The following is an 18,720-nucleotide window of genomic DNA, read 5'->3' on the forward strand; positions in this document are numbered from 1 at the left end:
ACTACAGCTCTAGAAATGCTGAACCACAAATGTCTTTTGTATGCATCGCAGGGTTCATGCACCTCACCATGGATCACACACGCAGCCTGTAAATGAGAATATGTTATTGAAGTGATGATTTGAAAGGGGCCATAGACTCTTCAGAACCCTCTTTACAAAATGAGAATCTCAAAACATCCAAGAGTTCTCTGAGTAAGTCCACACACTGAACAAGTAGAGCCTGGAGAACATATTTTCTTAAAGCCTAATTTAAAGTAGTGGCTCTTCTATTCCTCAGTTTTTTGGCTTAATATCATGTGATCTCACTCCCACATGGAATTTAAGAAGCAAAGCAAAACGAGCAAGGGGAAAAGAGAGAGAGAGAGAGGCAAACCAAGAATCAGACTCAAATGTAGAGAACAAATGGATGGTTACTAGAGAGGAGGTGTGTGAGGCGATGAAACAGGTGATGGGGATTAAGGAGGGCCCTTGTGATGAGCACTGGGCACTGTATGGAAGTGTTGCATCACTATATTGTACACCTGGAACTAACGTTACACTGTATGTTCATTAATTGGAATTTAAATAAAAACTAGAAAAAAAAAGGAAAGGAAAGAAAAAAAGGTAAAATGGTAAAGTCACCAAAAAAAAAAAAAAGGTAAAAATAGTGGTAAAAATAGAGAGGGGCACCTGGATGGAACAGTCAACTAAGCATTGGACTCTTGGTTTGGGCTCAGGTCATGATCTTAGGGTCTTGAGGTCCAGCCCTGAGTTGGGCTCCATCTCAGCATGGAGTCTGCTTGAGATTTCCTTTCTCTCTCCCTCTGCCCTTCCCACTTGTGCTCGCTCTCTCTCTCTCTCCCAAATAAATAAATAAATCCTAAAAAACCCCAAAAGAATAGAGAAGATATATACACCTTGTATTAGTATTGTAAAGGTTAAATCTGGGAAGAGTTTATTATAAACAGGGTGAAGGTGAGGGTTTTTTCTTCAATAATTCAAGACGCCTTGGATAGGATTTAGGGTGGGCGTTAGTAAATGCAGATGAGTCTTTACTGTATAAAGCAATAAGACAAGTATGTGGAGCAGCGTGTTCAGACAGGGACCCACCATGTTCATCAATCTTTCCACCCTTGCATGCATGCAAATGTAATTAATAAATGTAACGTGCGCCAGAATAAAGCCTTGCCTCTCACACTATAAATATTACATTATCAGTATTCAGCAAAGAGAATGTAAATATGCCTACTCTTATGTCAGGCAGATCCAGGTTGATGTAAAGCGCTTGCCCGAATAGGCATCCTCTTGAACATAACTACAGCTGCTGTCACATAATTCATATTCTTAATGCGGGACTTGGCGCAGGTAGATTTTTCGTAGAAGGAAGTGGGGGGTCAGGGCTTACATTCTAGACAACAGCTCTTTGATGAATAGTGTAAAATGAACTACCCTTTGCATTACGGTGCATAAAAAATAAATTTATTAAAAAAATTCAAAAAAAAAAAGTCCAGATATGGGTAGGTACCATCATCAGCGTATATCACATTGCTGGTATCTTTTAATTGATTTGGCAACAAGGCCAAATAATAGGGGAAGGTACTTAATATGCACATTTCAGATTAAAGTGGGTTTTATGGATGCACGTGTGTATGTAGGAGGGTGCCTGCGTGCACATACATACATGCGTGCACATCCACACATATTTACATGAGGGACACCTTTGGCTTCACAGTTGAGGTCAGGGTTTGGGTAGAAATGTCACAAACACGATTCTCAGTGGTTTTACCATAAGCCTCCAGCACTACTGAACTTAATGAACATTAACACAGGAAAAGCCATGTATATTAAAAACAAAAATGAAAACAAAACAAAACAAAACAAAAACAAACAAAAAAAAAACCACCAAGGTAGAAGAAGCCGGGGAAGGTCGATGGACCTCAGAGCGTCAAGAACAGAAGAGGTGACCTGAGCATAAAGCATTTTAGAGGTTTCGGCAGAATGAGCCACAGATCTAAGTGTTAGTTTTCCATCCCTTGTGTCCATGATTTATTTGCTCTACCGGTGTCCTTCTCTTTTGATCTTCCGAGCAGGTAATTTATTCTCTCCTCTTCCATTTCTTCTCATTTCTCATAGGTGCTGATTATTTCACTCTTGGTTTCTACGTTTCCGTAACTTCAGTTGCCACACGGTGGTATCCTCTAAGCTCATGCGAGTTTTCAGGTTCCACGTCTGCTCATGCCCCATTAACTTTGTATTTCTCAGTTCATCTTCCTGTGTTCCTTTTTTTTTTTTTTTTGCCTTTTTTCGTATTTGTTTAAAAATTTTAATATATACATATAGCAATCCATTTTCAGTCATACAGAGTTTATATTTATTGTCAATAACTCTTTCCCATCTGTGATTTGACTTTTCAGACCTTACACAGATTTTTTGAATATAACTTCTTAATTTTATTGAATTAAAATTTATAAATCTTTCCCTTTGTGATCTGTTTCTTTCTTAAGATATGTTTTTCTATCTCTAGCTCATGAAGATATTGTCCCATATTACATATTTAAGTACTTTACTTTTAAAATGTGAATGTTAGGTATTTAATTTACATGAAATTAATTTTGTTATGTTTCCATAAGGGAGTCTAGTTCCCTTTCTTTTGCTTGTTGATTACTAAAGTCTAAAGCAACAAGTTTGATCCAATTTTTATGTTCTTAGTTTTTATTCTATCAATTACTGTATATTATTAAAATGTTAAAATCCCTCTTGATGTTGATGGCTGCATCTATTTTTCTTTGTATTTTTTTAAAAGAAAACAAATTGATTAACTCAACAACCAAGAAATCTGAGTTGATCAAGCTTTTGCACAGCTGGATTCAAAGACTCTATTAAAAACATTATCTCTTGATCTTCCTGCATCTCTCACGTCTGCTTTACCCTATTTCACCTTCTTTCTCAGATGATGCTACTTGGTGGTTTCTAAGAGCTACTCCCTCTTTTTAAAGGTTCCAGTAGGTATCTGGGGTTCAGGCTTATTGGCCCAAATAGGATCACGTGCCCATTTCTGGTCAAAGCTAGAAAGCAAGAGCAACTGACTGACTTAGGAGGGGCCATGTTCCCATCTCGGGAACTGACTGAGTTGAACCTTCCTCAAAGTAAAAGGGAAAAAAATGTGTCAGCCGGATTCACTTCTAACATCATAAACCATAGGTGTGTGTATGTGTATGTGTATGTGTGTGTGTGTGTGTGTGTGTGTGTGTGTTTTCTTTTGAAAGAAAGTGCATGCAGAGGGGCAGAGGGAGAGGGAGAGAGAGAGAATCTTAAGCAGGCTCCATGCATAGAGCCCATAGAGCCTATAGAGCCCATAGAGCTCCATGCATCGAGCCCTAGGGCTCAATCTCACCACCTTAAGTTCATGTCCTGAGTTGAAATTAAGAGTCTAACCCTTAACCACCAGAGCCATCCAGATGCTCCCAAAAGCCATGTTTTTAATAAACTTGGTATAAATGGAATCATATAGTATGAACACTTTGTGCCTATTTTGTGAATTGTATTGACAGTGTTGTAAGTAGTAGTAGTTCACTTATTATCACTTCTATCATATTGCCCTGTGTGAGTATATGACACATAATCCATTCTAATGTTGAAAGACATTTATCTAGTTTTAAATTGGGGGCAATTCAGAATAATGTACCTATGAACATCCTTGCACATATCTTTGGGAAGTTTGTGTGTAGATGAGTGCATGTGTTTTTTTTTTCTGTTGCATGTCCTCCTCACATTAGTAATGCTGGGTTATAAGGTGTGCACATGTTCATCTTTATTAAATATTCCTTTTTAAAAAAATCATTTATTTATCCATGAGAGACACAGAGAGAGGCAGGGACACAGGCTCTCACAGGAGAAGCAGGCTTCATGCAGGGAGCCCGACGTGGGACTCGATCTTGGGTTTCCAGGATCATGCCCTGGCTGAAGGTGGCACTAAATCGCTAAGCTACCCGGGCTGCCCTAAATATTCCTAAACAATATCCCAACAGTGGGAGTTCTCCAAATCCTTGCCAACTCACTCATCTTTCTTTTGCGTTATGGTTTTAAACTGCATTTTCCTGATGTTTGGTAAACATCATTCATATGCTTAATGGCATTTGAATATCTTCTTCTTTTATCTAGCACCTGCTAAAGTGTTTTCCTATTTTTCTGTTGGGTTGGGTTGTCTTTTTTATTTTTCTCACTGATTTGTAAAAGTCCTGTTTGAAATTGTCACTCATCTCACTAATGACATGTTTATTTCATTTTTACTCTTTATTCTCTCTTTCATGTTGGGCAGTTTCTACGGCGTGTTTCCAAATTCAGTAATCTTTCTTTTGCAATAACAAATCTGCCACTAATCCTATGCAGTAATTTTTTCATCTCCTACAGTTCAATCTTCCTTCCTAAATCTTTGATTTAGATCTTTTCCATATCATCTATGTTTCCACTTACTTTTTGAACATATGGAATAGAGTTATAATAACTGCGTTCATGGTTTTCTCTGTAAATTCTAACATCTGTGTCAGTTTGGGGGATGGTTTAAGATTGATTGATATTTATCCTAATTATGAGTCACATTTCCCCGCTTCTTCGTGTGCTGGATAATTTTTTTATTGGATGCCTGACATTGTGAGGTTTACCTCATTTGGCCCTGGGTATTTTTGTATTCCTATAAATATCTTTATCTCTGTTCTTGTCCACAGTTAACTTGTTACTTATAAATAGCTTAATCACATCGGGTAGTATTTTTTTCCTTTCTTTTCTTCTTAGTGCAGCCTAAGTCTAAGGCCAATCCTTCCCCACTCCTCCAGTAAGAACCTCTGGCTACCATACTCAACCCGGTGATCCAAGAATTCTGAATATCTCTGGTTTGTTGGGACAGGAACTATCTGTGGCCCTGTGTGAGTGTTTGGTACTGTGACAACTAATTCTTCTGTGGGGCCTTTTTTCTCCAGCTTCAATTAATTTCCTGTCATGTGTGTGCTTATAAGCACTCAGCTGAAAACTCCAAGAACCTTCAAATTGCTCTGGTGCTGTTCTCTCTACTCTGAAACTCTGTCCTGTGAATCTACTCATCTTGGTCCTTCTGTTTCATCACCTTAACTCAGGAGTTCGCTGGACTCCATCAGAGTCACCCTTTCCTGTACTTTCCTAGAAATGACGTCAAAGCTGTATGCTCAAACAACTGTAGCGTTCACATAACTTTCCTGTTTGCTTCTGGTCCTTCAGGATTACTTCCCTTAGTTGTCTGTTATGGGGTGAATGGTGTCTGCCCCCCCCACCAAAAAAAGATGTGGGAGTCCTAACCCCTAGGACCTGTGAATGTGACCTTATTTGACAATAGTGTCACTGCAAATGATTAAGTTAAGATGAGGTCATTGAGAGCGATCCTAATCCAATATGACTGGGGTCCATATTAAAAGAAGTTATTTGGGCCCAGACAGACATGTACAGAGGGAAGACATGAAGACACAGTGAGAATGCCATCTTTAGGCCAAGGAATAGCTGATGCTACAAAAAGGAGAGAGAGGCAACATGTCTTTCCCTCAAAGCCCTCGAAAGAAACCCCTCGATGACACCTTGATCTTTCCACTGTTCAAACTTTCATTTTGTTATTTTTATTTTTTTTAAGATTTTATTTATTTATTTATTTATTTATTTATTTATTTATTTATTTATTTATGAGAGACACAGAATTGATCTACTCCTTCCTTGCCTTTAGGCTTCTTTATTGTGGGGCTAGGGTAGCCTTTACCTTAGAATATGTTCTTTATTTTTAAGGCATGGCCTGCCTCTCAGCAGAAGTCCTATGGTATCAATGACAGTGCTCTATTCTGGTGGCTTGTAACTCCAAATTCTCTCAGTCTTATAAAACCCGCAGAATCTTTGTTTACATGCAGATCTTTTCTGCCTGGTCCTGCAGATTGTCTCATGCACATGCACAGTTTAGTATTTGATCAAAGATTCTCCTTGACTTCTTGCATATTTCTCTGGCTTCTTCTCTACCTGGCAACATGCCCACTGTTGACTTGCCTCACGAGTTAAACTCCTTTTAAGCTGTTATGTCTTCCCCCCCACCTACCAAGGCCATTTCTTTATATTTGAGTTCAAATACTCTGTGCTATAGTTTGGATTATGCCTTTACAAAGAACATGTGCGTGAATATGGAACCTACTTCATGTGCACGTCTTTCTTCAGGGATCACAGCTGTATTTTGCCAATTGTCTAACTTCAGAAAATGATTGCTTTACATAATTTGTCAACTTCTCAATTGTTTATAATGAGGATAATTGGATAATTCCAATATCTAACATTTTTTGTGCCCCAAAGTGAGAAATACCATTTATAACTTTAAGATAAAAGACTTCCTTGAGAACTACAATTTTAAAATATCTCAAAACTAAAGCGAAATTCCTCATTTCCAATTTTTGTTGTAAGTATATCTATAACTATATGTTTAGTCTTATGAAATGAGTATCTTTTTAGATCCTGGGCTTTTTAACTGTAAAGCAGAAGGATTTGTAATTTTGAGTTATTAAAAGTGTGATAGCTAACTCTCTCTCCAGCCTTTAATACATCTTGGATTTTATGCATTAATTAATATATACATTTCAATCATACAATAAATGTTTTTTTTTGGAATTACTGTGTGCATAAATTGTTTTTTTAAAAGATTTTATTTTATTTATTCATGAGAGACACAGAGAGGGAGGCAGACACAGAGGCAGAGGGAGAAGCAGGCTCCCTGCAGGGAGCCCAGGGTGGGACTCAATCCCAGGACTCCAGGTCACACCCTGAGCTGGAGGCAGATGCTCAACCCCTGAGCCACCCAGGTGCCCTGTGTGCATAAATTGTATCATGTACCAGGAATTCAATAAAAAAAATCGATATTCTTTTTCCTTGTATAGCTTATATTTCATCAAAAGAAAGACAATAATTGAACAGATAGATATTTATGGTGAGAATTATGAAAGTACATGATACTAGTATATAATTTTAAATACTCTTTTAAGTTAAAATATGGTCAATCTTTTATTTATTTTCCCTCATGCTTAGCACAATATTAGATAATATAGTAGTATTTTTACATTATTTGCCTTGACTAGATTGATTTCACATCTGTCCACTTGCTTTCTGCCACAAAGCGTTTAGGTATATTTATGAACACTTGCCTTCAGGGAATATGTGAGAATTTTTGTTCTTTGAATGTTTTAGGTTGATTCATAAGTAATTTTCTTAATAAATATTAGTTATTTTCACATATATTATAAATTGAAATTTCTGTAAAGCAGATGAGACTTTTGGGGAATATATTCTACTATGCTTCAATTTTTTCCATCCCATTAATATAGAAAAGAAGATAAAATGGAGTTCCATTTATCCTGCTACCATTTCACCTACATTTCCTTTTGCTACCTTGCTCCCATATGAGGTTAATCTTCTCCAATCTCAATCTTCTTTCATAGAAAGTAGTCTACAAATGATAAATAGAATAAGAAATTAAGTATTTTTTGTTTATCATCATCGTCACACTATCATCATCATCTAGTTTTTATTTTATGTCATCTAGTACACATTCAGATTTTACCCATTTTTCCTTTTTTACACTTTACCATGACAAGAACAGTAAAGACTATTAATTATACATATACATTAGGTTACATTTACTGATGAATTATGACGTTCTAAGAGAACTTGTCTAAGAATTTTCTTTATATATATTCTGTAATTTCATCTTCTGAGCTCTCACATGTATATAAAGTAACTGAGATAGGAAGATATTAATTAACCTGCCAGGACACAGAGGTAATGAGAAGTGAAACTAGGATGTGAAACCAGGCAGTATGATCCAGGAAACACTTTTATCTGCTTTTATTTTCTGCATTAATTTTTTAACACATGACCACTCCTAAGTACTTAGAAGTGCTTGATGTTGGTTTACTGTTGTCATGCCATCTTATATAGACCTATTCTTGAGGATATAAGTAGCTATGGAGTTATAGTAGTGATATTGTGTTTAACACCAGAATATGAAATATTTCTCATTTAGGTAGAAGATAAGGAAAATGAATCTTGGAAATATTTTTTTTAAACCACTGTATGTCTCATTCAAAATTGTTAATTAAAAAAAACAGTTTACTACAGTTTGCTAACACAGTGTCTAATTTTTTACTAGGGGAAAAGTATTCATAAAGGTAGAAAATACAATGAAATCACACACATATAAGAAATTATGGGCCTTATGATACAAGTTGTTACCAAATAAAGCTGAATAAACAAGCACAGCTGAGTATATTTCTCTCCCACTCTCAATTTTATGGAAAAAAAAAAAAAAACCATGAAAAGAACCCATTGGTGACTTCAGTTGGTGTTATAGCTATCTAGTATATAACCATCTTCTATTTTCCCCAAATACTTAAATTTTACCTTAATAGAGTATACTTCCTTTTTCCTACTCATTCTACATTATATCCCATTTCAGTAGGAACCTGAAATATGCTATCTTTTCCAATACCTACCTAAATAATGTATTAATTTTTATTATTTTTCCAAAATCATTCTCAAATCATTAGTAGAACCCTCCTCACATTTTTTAAACTTCAAAAAAAAACAATTAGTAATATTGCATGTTTATGTATTAATATCATGTTTATTTGCAAAGGTATATTGATATAGTTTTCAAAATTCAATACATATTAAAGTCATGAATATGTAAGTTAAATATTTGGTAGTAAAATAAATAAATATGTTTACCCTGTTTATATTATAACATTGGTCCATTGAAGAGAACGCTAAACAATCGTCACTATTACTATGACCTGGATTTCTCTTACCTATCAGCCAAAATGTTGCAATCATATTTATCCTTGAAGTTGTAAGAATGGCACAAAAGTCAGCAATCTATTTTCAAAACTTTCAGTTAAAAGTTGTTTTCCTTCTGTGATGCCAAGCCACTCACTGTTTTGACTATTTTTTTAATGAAAAATGATTACATCTTTCTATACAGTTACTTATGCACATAGCTGGACCTTCTAGGAGACACTGCTTGATATGAATGTATTTTATGTACATTGGTATAAAAAATTATACACAGGGTCTAAAAACTCTGAATGAAAGTCATTGAATATCATTCAGCATTGAGGTAAGATATATGTTACAGCTCTGAAATATATATATATATATATATATATATATATATATATATATATATATATGATTTCCTTAGAAATTAGGTCAGGAAGAGTTTACGGAACTTTTCCATGAAGCCAGTATTCAAGATAAATCACTCACAGTAGCTACAAAGTAGATCACAAAAAAACATGATTTTAGAACATGAAAAGTGAGACAGGCAAGACTTTCAAAACATATGTAGTACAAGTTTGGGGATAGGGAGAATGAATATATATATATATATATATATATATATATATATATATTATTTTAAATGCATACATTTAAAATTATATATATATTTGAAGGTATTCAATACACTCATAAAATATATTCAATATAATGCATTTAATATAATTTAATAAGTTATTGAATTATAAATTTACTTTAGATAATAAATCTGATAAATTTATATATTTTTAATATTTAAATACATATTTAATATTTTTGTTTATTAGGTAATAGTGTGATTTTCTTCTCTTAGGTTTTCACTGCCAAATAAAAAAAATAATAATAATAAAACCAACAGACAAAATAGGCATACTTTTTTCCTTCAGTCATTTTTATTGTTGATATGTTTAATTGATGTTTAATAAATAGAATGATGCCATTAGACATTTTTAAATTTAGCAAAATAACACATTCCATGTGTTTTGTACATATAAATTCACCATGGATTGCTCAATGATTTGTAGTAATATGCTGAAGAAAACAATTGATATATATATAACAAATTGTTTTTTTAATTATTTTAGGTTAATAAAAAATGCTATAAATTATAGAAAATTCTGTTTTAAAAATAGCTAAAAAAATTATGTAAAATCTGAAAATATTTCCGATATAATTTAACATCTATCTTTTGTCTTTTTATCCAGATAAAGAATTAGAAGTCTTAGGTCTACCCTTCATTATCTATATTATCATCCTGTTCCTCATATCTTAACCTTAAAATAATAACATAAATAAATAAAAATTTAAAATATAGAGATAAATAAAAGGCAAAAACTCCCTCTCTTCCTAACTGCCTAATATAGATTTTAACAAAATACAGCATCTGAGAGTGACTTACTCTATGAATAAAATGCACACGTAAAATTTTAATTTTTTTTAAAGATTTTATTTATTTATTCATGATAGACAAAGAGAGAGAGAGAGAGACAGAGACAGAGACACAGGCAGAGGGAGAAGTAGGCTCCATGTAGGGAGCCTGATGTGGGACTTGATCCCGGGACTCCAGCATCATGCCCTGGGCCGAAGGCAGGTCCTAAACCGCTGAGCCACCCAGGGATCCCCCAAATTTTAATTTTTTTTTCCAAATTTTAATTTTTTAAAAAGATTTTTATTTATATATTTATTTGAGACAGAGGTAGATTGTGAATGAAAGAGAGAGAGAGAACAGGAGGAGGGGCAGTGGGAGAGAGAGAAGCAGGCTCCCTGTAGGGCCTCCATCCTGGCTTCTGGGGTCATGACCTGAGCCCAAGACTTAACCAATTGAGCCACCAACGGGTCCTAAATCTCCATTTTTTACTGTATTAAATGAAGATATATACATAAAACCACTCTTTATTTGTTGTCCTTGTTCATTGTTCCAATCTTTCTTCCATACTTTTTCTACTTTTTATTTTTTTAATGGACTATTTCATGATTCTAGTTTGTCTCTTTTTTTAGAATATCTTTCATATTTATTTATTAAACTTTTTTAGCCTTAGTGTTTATAACCTACAGTTACATGTGTGATGTAAGATCTTATAATGACAAAATACTCCTAATTCTTCCTTCCTGTCATCAAGATCATTGCTGTCATTCATTTTACTTACCTAAGTGTATATACGTATTTGAATACATTGTTATTATCATATCATGAACAAATTATTTATCTGTTAGATCAGCTAAGAAAAAGAAAAGTAAGTTTTCCTTTCACCCTCATGTAATCCTTTTCTGATACTCTTCCTTTCTTTACATAAATTCAACTTTCTGACCTATAGCATCTGTCTTCTTTCTAGGGATTCCTTACAAAAGGCAGAATTACTGGTATCAAATTCCTTCAATTTCTATTTTCTGAGAAAGTCTTCATTTTTTCCTCACTTATGAAGGATAAATCTAGAGGGATGCAGAATTTCAGGTGGTGGGTATTTTTTCCTCTCTCGGTACTTTAAAACCTTCATTTCATTCTCTTGCTTACATGATTTCTAAAGAGAAGTCAAATGTAATTCCTATCTTTGCTCATCAGTGGTAGATGTTTTTCTTCCACGTTAAAGATTTTCTTGTCTTTAATTTTATGAAGTGCAAATGTGACATATCTAGGTATAATTGTGTGTGCGTGTGTGCACGTGCATTTATTTATCTAGCTTAGTGTTCTTTGAGCATTCTTGGATTTGCAGTTTGGTGTCTGACATTGATTTGGAGGAATTCCCTGTCATAGTTTTATTTTTATTTTTTTAAGATTTTATTTATTTGGGAGAGAGTACAGAGTGAGCGAGTGAGAGAGAGAGAGAACATAAGTGAGGAGAGGGGCATAGGGAGAGGGAGAAGCAGACTCCTTTTTGAGCAGGGGGCCAGAGAAGGGGCTCCATCCCAGGACCCCAGGATCATGACCTGAGCCAAAGGCAGATGCTTAACCAACTGAGCCACCTGGATACGACATGTCATTACTGTTTTAAATATTGTTTCTGTTCCTTTCTCTCTTTCCCCCTTTCAGTATCCCCACTACATATATGTCACACTTTTTAAAAAATTATTTTTAAATTTTATATTTTTATTTATATTAGGACATTATACAATTTTCAAAGCTAACACCAGACACTTTTTGTTGTTGTCTCATAGTTCTTGAATATTCTGTATTTTCAGTCTTTTTTTTTTTTTCCTTTCTTTCTTCTGTTCAGGTTTGGAAGTTTCTATTGTTATATGCTCAAGTTCAGGGTTTCCTTCCTCAGCCACATTCAGTTTACTAATGATTCATCAAGGACATTTTTCAATTATGTTTCAGTGTTTTTGGTCTCTAGTATTTTTTAAGTCTTTTCTTAGGATTTTTATCTCTCTGCTTGCATGTTGTATACTTTTTTTCTCAATTAAAGCCCTTAACATGTTATTCATTGTTTTTTTTGTTTTGTTTTGTTTTAATTCTTGGTCTGATCATTCCAACATCCCTATGATATTCAATTTCAGTGGTTTTGGTACTTTAGTCTCTTTATACTGTGTTTCTTGCTTTTTTGTCTGCCCTGGCATATTCTTGCTGAAAAGTAGACACGATGTACTGAATAAGAGGAACTGTGGTAAATAGGCCTTTAGTTATGTAGTTGCAAAGTGTGGGGTGAGGGACACATTCTCCAGTTGTAAGATTAAGACTCAATCTTTTGGCGAACCTGTGCCCCACGATTTAGTTTTTGGTGAGGACTCTCTTCATGGCATGTGGATGCCCACCTGGTCCTTACATGCTTGCAGACACAGGCCTCTCTGGAATATATATATATATTTAGTGAGGACTCTAATCCTATAAGATGATGATATCACCATTATGACTTGTTTTAACCTTAATTACCTTTTTTGAGGCCTCATTTCCAATTATAGCCACACTGGGGATTAGGGCCTCAACTATGAATTGTGGGGATACACAAATATTCAGTTATAACATAAGGAATCCACAAGTCTAATGGGGCACCCATAATATCAAACACAAATATCACAGCCTCCATCTCTTCCAGACATGTTAGTCCTTGTTCTTTTCATAAGTTCTCTCATTAGTAGACTATGTAGCCCTATTTCTACATCTTAGCAAGAAATAGCTAGTTTCATAAAATTCTGTCCAAAATTAATGGCATATATTTACCCTAACTTAAAGTGACTTAGATAAATCTTTGGAATTTCAGGCAAAATTTTGTCCTGTAGGAAAAAAAAAATCTTTTGGTAAGATTTGTCTTTAAGCCACACTGGTAAGGAGTAGCTTATTCCTCCTCTGTATGGGCCTAGAAAAAGATACATATAATTTACCCCAACTATTATTTCGGTTCTGTCTTGTTTTTTTTTTTTTTTTTGTACAACACAGTATTTACGTCTTACCAAGAGATAGTTAAAATACTAGTATCATAATAATGCAATCACAAAACAGAAAAAAATGACCAGAATAAAACTGAAAGAGCTATAGCCCTAATGATTTTTAAATATATTTTTGAGGCCAATTTTACTTTGTTTTTGTTTGTACTTATATGCTAAATATGTGGAAATAGTTATGCACTACATCAAATTTTATAGATTTCCTTTACACAACTTCACTATGATATAATTACCAGTAGCAGAGTAAGGACTATTAGAAGTGTAACAAAGGGAAGGATTTCATAAGGTAACAAATTTCTTCCAAGACTGTGTAAATTAATTACGATTTCTCATGTACCATTTATTTTTCATTTTTGGGGGTGTACAATGCTGATAAAGTATTTTATGTCTGTAAATAAATGTTTTTTGTATCCCTCTAGGTTTATATTGATCCACGCTAGTGACAAATTACAATTGCTACTATGACCTGGCTAAATTTCATTGCATTTACATTTGATTTACATAGACCCACAAAAGTTCAGCATTGAATAGACAATTCAAAATTAGTTAAACATAATATTGATTAATATATATTTTATTACCCAAAATTAAAAATAAAAAGAATTCTTTCTAGGAAGATAAAGTGAATAGTAATCTATTTAAAGCTTATGACTCATGTATACTAATTTCTTTTTTAAAAAGATTTTATTTATTTATTCATAGAAACGGTGGGGGGGTTGCGCTGAGGCACAGGCAGAGGGAGAAGCAGGCTCCATGCAGGGAGCCTGACGTGGGACTCCATCCAGGGTCCCCAGGATCACACCCCAGGCTCCAGGTGGTGCTAAACCGCTGCGCCACCAGGGCTGTCTTGTCTACTATATTCTTGAGAAATATATAACATTTCTGTATTCAACATTTAGCAAAGTCCTTAGATGATTCCAATGCACCTAAATGTTGCAACCACTGGCATTTCATCTCAATTATTCCTATTGAAAATTCTGTAGCTTTTTGAAGAAAATAAATCCTGGTAACAGACCATAATAAATTTAGCTTTTAAAAGATTAAAATTCAATGGTTAAGATCTTGATGTAGAAATCGTTTATTTAATGTTTTTTTCTTTTTCTCTACTTTTAAAAAAATTTGTTTATACCAAAGCAAAACTAATACATTATTGTGAACTATATTATCAAAGAACAATTTGGCCATCTGGTTTTCTAGCAGATGGTAAATATTTAATAAGGGAATGCCCCGTACAGTCTCTAGTTATTAAATATAAGCCATTAAATTTTTTCAACATCCTCCCTGCTTATTCTCAGTGTTAGTGTCTAGGCAGAGTGCTGTGACACAGACAAAAAAAATTTAATACTATTATTTGGATGTAAAAATCAGAAAGATATATTCCAGAGTCAGATAATTTCATTAGCTAAACAAGATGTAAAAATGCACAGTGACTTGACTTGGGAATTAGATTATTTTTCTTTGTATGTCAAAAACTTGTTCAAATATGACCCATTAGTTAAAATGAACATGGCTAAATTCCAAATTATCTTTTTTCTCTACTGTCGGCTAATCTGGAACATGCTGACAATGGAGTGACCCATTTTTAGAATGCTCTATCCTTCTGAATAATAATAATAAATCATGGTGAGATTTTTCTTAAGGAATGAAAAAGATGTACTTCAGAACTTAAATTTCCTCTTAAGACACCATGGTTTTCTTTACTTTTAAGCTCCATTCTAATAAGGAATTGATAAATGCTGATTAAACAAGATGATCACACTTTGGACAGAGCTGGATCACCAGAAATAAGATTTTTCCCAAGCACAGACATCCATGGAGGACACAAATTTCTATCATTCAATGTTATTAAAATGTCCTTAACTACCAAGAGCACTGTAGGTGTGATGAACAATGACCAGTAAAAACAATGATAGGCTAACAAATTGGTTATTTCAAGTATATAGAGCAAAAATATTAGAGGAACGTGAGGGGATCAAGTTAGGAGTTGGCTTCACCAGTGACCAGCCTCGGCTTCTTTGTGAAACAGTGCATGTGAATGTTTCCTTAGGTAGAAAATGACAAAGTAAAACAAGATGACGTTTATTTCATTTATTCAAAAAGTCTTTTTTATTTGCTATATTTTTATTGAAATATATTCGACATATAACATTGTGCAAGTTTAAGTTATACAATCTGTTGATATGATGCATTTGTATATTATGATTGCCATTATAGCCATAGTCAGCACCCCTATCATGTTACGTAATTTTCATTTATTTGTTCAATAAGTGTTTTTTAATTGGTTGTGTCTGTCAGGAAGACCTTTCATTTTTATAGTACAAGTTTCTCTAGGAAAATGCTATAAAATTTCTTCATCATGGCCAAAAAATAATATTTTTTTTCTTTTTGCTTGAGAAACAGTAATATGCTTTGTGTTAATGTACCTTATAGGGCTTCTTACCTAGGAAAATGTACCTTAAAATGCTTCTTTAAAATTCTTTTATGCGTCTAAGTCAAAGTTATATTCCATGGAAATGTGGAGTTTTTTTTTTTCAGCACAATATGTGCAAATTCTAATTTTCTTGAACAGGACAGACCTGGAAACTGTCTTATCCCATCTTTTCCATTCTCATCTTGTAACTTGGCACTTCTGGGCATGTATACACCATCCCCATTACTTTGAATCTAGTAAATAGTACTCAAGAAAACATGCATCCACAGAAAGTGTTTACTTTTTATATAATTATAATTTATTCTAAGTAATTATATTTAATATTAGAGAAATAATATTTTATCACTTTCTTTACTATTTCAGAAGTGCCATTTCAAAAGAATTAAATTTCCCTTTGAAAGTACAGATTGCCTTGACTTATGATGGGATTGTGTTCCAACAAATCCATTATGAGTTGAAAATATCCTAAATTCAAAATACTTTTAATACACCTCACCTGCCAAACATCACCTACCTTAAAAGTACTCAGAAACTTACCTGAGACTACAGTTGGACAAAATCTTCTAACAGAAAGCCTACTTTATTTTAAAATGTTGAGTAATATCACATAATATATGGAATACTCTACTGAGAGTGAAAAATAGACTGGTTGTAGGGGAGCAAAATGGTTGTTAGTGTATTGTTTACACTGGTGACCATATGGCTCACTAGGAATCCCAGAGCTGATGCTGCCCGAAATCACTAGAGGGTAGCCTACCAAATCAGCGGCCTGGAAAAAGAAAAATTCAAAACACAGAGTACAGTTTCTACCGAGTGCATACTGCTACACCCTATAAAGTCGAAAAATTGTATGTTGAACCCTCATTAGGAACCATACTCATTTTAACTCTTATAATGGTGTGTTATTTACATATCACAGACTGATGAATGGAACTAAATTTTTTAGGCCTTAGGAATTGACATTTAAAACCTACATTTATCATGTTTTCATAAGCTTTATTTACAAGGGGTAGCAAATGAAGTTCAAAGTGCCTTTGAAAAGGTGGGAGTTTTAAAAGAGTTAACTCTTTAGAGAAGACCATTCTTTTTCCATATCCCTTCATTAAAAACGAAGTCTCCAATATCCTAAATTTTCCACATCACAACAAGTTAATTTACAATTTTCTTTTTCTACCTTCACTCTTTTATGTCATGTAGTATATGATGAAGAAGTAATATGTGAATAAGTAAAATATAACTCTCTTTGAATAATTCATTGGTTCCAAACTCTAGATCCTCATTTCATTAAGATATTGAACTTTAAAACTTTCTTGTTCTTTTTTTTTTTAAGATCTTATTTATTTATTCATGAGAGACACACAGAGAGAGAGAGAGGCAGAGACACAGGCAGAGGGAGAAGCAGGCCCCATGCAGGGAGCCCGATGTGGGACTCAACCCTGGGACTCCAGGATCATGCCCTGAGCTGAAGGCAGGTGCTCAACTGCTGAGCCTCCCAGGCGTTCCTAAAACTTTCTTGTTTTGTTGAATTTTATTTAAAAACAACAAATTTAATTGGCCCATTTCAATATTTACAATAAACTGGAAAGAGATGAACTTACAAATAAAATTGATATTAAGCTGGTCTAACAATTATGATTAGCACCCCAATGTCAGTAGGACTGAGTATGATTTGGGGACTACTTGTGGCAAAAATAAAAGGAACATCTTTGAGTGCCTGGTATATGAATTTGTTTCCTAGGATCACCCCTTTTCTACCTTTTGTACGTAAAAACAAATGAAGAAGCACCTGAGTTGCTCAGTTGTTTAAGTGTCTGCTTTTGGCTCAGTTGTGACTCTGGGTCCTGGGATGGAGCCCTGCATTTGGCTCCCTGCCCAGTGGGGTGTCTGCTTCTCCCTCTCTCTCTCTCTGCTATGCCCCCCACTTGATCTCTCTCTTAAAAAACTAAACAAAAATGAAGATCCTAGTCTATCATATGATTGGTTACTTAGATATGTAACATCCATAATTACATTCATCTTCCATATCCATTTTCTTTGTATCCTGAAGAAAAAACTCATCAATTTTAATTTATTTGAGGGACCCTGTGTTGGCATCACTCTCTAACATTTATACATTCAAATGAGATAAAAACAATGTTTTGTCAATTTATTTAAAATATTATATTTATCCAAATGATACTTTTAATAAGACAAGATGTTTAAGTTTATAATATGTCAAAGTACGAAACATCTTGAATTTATGTCAAAATTGCTGACATTGACCTCAGAGAGTATTTATGCAGATCTAATAAATTTAACTACTTTGAGAGGATAACATAAGATTTTGGCACTTGATATGCTCAAATTCAAGGCACAGTTGTTATTTTTCTAAGATCTATAAATAAGAATGAACAGGCAATTTGCCAGAACATCATGTAAAGTAGCAGTAAGTTTCAGCCTGTTGAAACCCTGTCTTTCTTGAAGCAGCAGTGGGCCTTGTTTCAGTACAGTCAAAGATGAGCACTGGAAATGACAAAAAAAGCAGAAATGCTGTGAGAAATATAAAGCAAAATGTGGGGGAATTTATCATTTTTCTGGTTTAAAACAATATTAAAAGCAGTATTTTCAGATTTTATGTACTTTGTTAATTGTATTAATAGAAAATGGACTGAAAATATGCTAAAAAACAAAGAGTAACAGTAATTTTTTTGATTTCTATTTGATTTATTTAACCTTAGAGTCAAAGAGACAGGTTGTCATCTAAACAAGTATCAGAAAAATGACAAAACAACATATTTCTCACAATCATACATTAGAAGAAGACCAGAGAATTTATCTGTTTCATATAATTTTAGTCTTCATCTATATGTATGATTTTTACCCTAGAGTGTTTAAGGTATTATATAGAATAATTAGAAGTGGTGAAGTGAACCCACTGATGAATGAAAAGCTATTAAAAAGGACTGTCTTAAGTTGTAAGTGAAGGGGAAAGAAGTGAAAAAATAAGAAAAGAGAAAACTAAAAGAAAAAATAAAAAGCTGTGTAAAAAAAAGCATTTTGCAGAAATTTTACAAACTGAAAGAGGAAAA

This window comes from Vulpes lagopus, chromosome 11 (assembly GCF_018345385.1).
Source record: "Vulpes lagopus strain Blue_001 chromosome 11, ASM1834538v1, whole genome shotgun sequence".
Lineage (NCBI taxonomy): Eukaryota > Metazoa > Chordata > Mammalia > Carnivora > Canidae > Vulpes > Vulpes lagopus.